This window comes from Brassica oleracea, chromosome C1 (genome assembly GCF_000695525.1).
Source record: "Brassica oleracea var. oleracea cultivar TO1000 chromosome C1, BOL, whole genome shotgun sequence".
Classification (NCBI taxonomy): Eukaryota; Viridiplantae; Streptophyta; class Magnoliopsida; order Brassicales; family Brassicaceae; genus Brassica; species Brassica oleracea.
This window is the reverse complement of record NC_027748.1, coordinates 23,240,590-23,243,432: the sequence shown is the minus strand read 5'-3', so window position 1 is coordinate 23,243,432 and position 2,843 is coordinate 23,240,590.

Here is a 2,843-nt window from a genome sequence, read left to right as displayed (position 1 = left end):
TTCATCCAATGAGGATCCTACTGAGGAGTATGATGAGGATTACTGGAAGGAAAGAGCTATAGAGATTGCAATGCACGATGATATATATTCAAGCCATTCCTTCAACAACACGTCTCCACCATCGATCGACAGAGTTTACTCAGCATCGGTCGATACCCACCCTCATCTAGCAAAATGATCTTATGCATCGATCGATACCACACCTGGTACATCGATCGATATTAAAGTTTCCGCCTTAAAAAAGGAGAAAGGGAATATTCCAATCCCAAGTAGGTTTACCAACACCTATATAAGGAGTTTTGCACCCAAAATAACTTATCACGACACCGAAGCAGAAAAGATGAATGCTCTCACTAACCAATCAGAAGCAACATCAAGGAAGAGCATTCGATCCAAAAACCCTAATTCAGCAGACAAACGTCTACCATCGATCGATACTCCAGTATCAACATCGATCGATTCTCATTCTAAACCTAAACTTTCTTTATTTACTAAGAAGAATATGAGTATTGATTACGGTTTTCTAACTCCTGATGAATTTGGTATTTTCAGGGACCCAGATGGCCATGCAAGAGCTATGGATGGAAGGATTCTACAAGTATCCAGAGAGGACATAGCAGACATTCTTCAGGTGGCCAATGGACCAGACAACTTGTTTATGCAGCAACGCAGCATTCCAAACAACATTCCAGCTGTTCTAGACGAATATCCAAGGGCCGACACAACAGAAATTGGTTCACACCAATCATGTCGACCAGTTGGCCAAGCATCGATCGACAAGGTTGCTCCTACATCGTTCGACAGGGTAACACCAATGTCGCTCGACAAGGCACCTTCACCATCGATCGACAGACGTTACGAATTTGGACATCGCGCGTATGACATCCATAGAGCCAGAAATTTCATATGCAAACAGAAGGACGAATATGGTGTCTACAGAGATGAGTCTGGATATGCAAGGAGCGTAGCTGGTGAGATGATCCCTGTTACCAACGACAACATCAGAAAAATTCTGGAGAGAGCATCCCTATTTGAAGAGTCACTTATGTCTTCCAGAACATGCCACTTCTTTCACACCTACAAACTTGGCACCAGAGATCTACACCAGGATGAGATTAATGAGATGGTGACTGGTATTTGTGGAGCTCAGGAAAAGCTAGGAGATGAACTCAAGACATTGGTAGATGACACTTATCAGCCTTTGGACAGAGGTTACAATGAGCTTTTCAGAAGTATGGCAGAGATGAGGACAGAGGTTGAGAGTATGTAGCACAACCTTGAGAAGGAAGCTACGACATCGCCATCGATCGACGCCAACAAAGCAACATCGATCGACGTCAAGCCACAGACATCCAAAATTCCTGCAAAACCGGAAAGTTTAGCAGAGAAGAAGGATGAAGAGATCGCATACATCAACACGGGGATTAACGACGTATACAACCCTCTCAAAAACAACGTGGACTGGTTAAGCATGAGAATTGATCTGCTACAGCAAGATTTGGACACCATTCGAAAAAAGGATCCACAACCAGCCACATCGATCGATATCTTCACCATCACATCGATCGATAGCAAGTTCGAAGCCATGGAAGATAGGTTACAAACCTATGAGGATATGCACGACCGTTTCAACTCACATATCATGCGATACTTGGACACCTTTTCTACACAGATGATGAATGTTCAGAGGGACATTGGCAAGCTTAATGATCAACATGATTTTCAGGAAGAAGGTTCAACATCGATCAATAGGTTCCGTAGGGCATCGCTCGACGGCAAGAAACCTACATAACATCTTCCCTACACAACAGCATAAGTTGATCAGATCACATCAAAGCTTTACACAGCTCTAGACACAATGGAGGAACGACTTGAGAAGCGGTGTGATGACATCTACTTTCCATCCGACGTCAGACTCGGTGGACTGGATAGCCAAGCAGAGTGGTTACAGAAGGAAGTCAAAGCCATTCAGAGGCAACTCGCATCTCAACACCAGATATCAGCATCGATCACCATAAAATGCTCCAAATCGATCGACTGTAAGGTACCAGCATCGATCGATAAACACTTGGTCGCATCGATCAATACCACGTCTACACCAGACGACGAGCAGCTGATACAAAACAAAATAGAGTCAATGCATGAGGAACTGAACGAGCTATCAGCATACACCTACGAAAAGATAGGATGGCATCAATTCAGCATTGAAAACATCCTAGAAATGCTACAGAACATCTCAAATGTACTATAACAAAGCGCTGAGTGGGAGGCAACCCACTATTAGGTAATTTTAATTGGTTTTCTTAGTTACTAGTATTTAGTTTCGTTTTCATTCTTTCAAATTTATGGCAAGACCCAAGTAGGATGATTACCAACATATCGATCGTGGACGAGACGTCGACATCGATCGACCTACAATCACATACGACGATCGATGCATACCGATGCACATCGATCGATTCACAGTCCGGTCAGGTTTATCTTCCTAACTTGTTACATTTAGTACTTATGATTTATTTCCACCATAACTCCGACTATGTTACACTGGGACAATGTAATTTAAGTCTGGGGAGAGGTTTACTGATATTATTTATTTTGATTCTTATAAAAGGATTTTAATAAAGTTATGCTTAGCTATGTGAAAGGGACTATGATCTTATTATTGATTTATACTTGAAAGTCTAACCACTCCTTAGCACCATTCTAGATTTACTGATTGGAGATAGTACTAAAGATGCTAAAGTGGATAAACCTGTCAACTATACACACTTGCCTTGATTGTTTGAAGGAACCAAAGCTGACCTCCAACACTAAACCTGACATAATCGCTTGTCTTGGGGCTT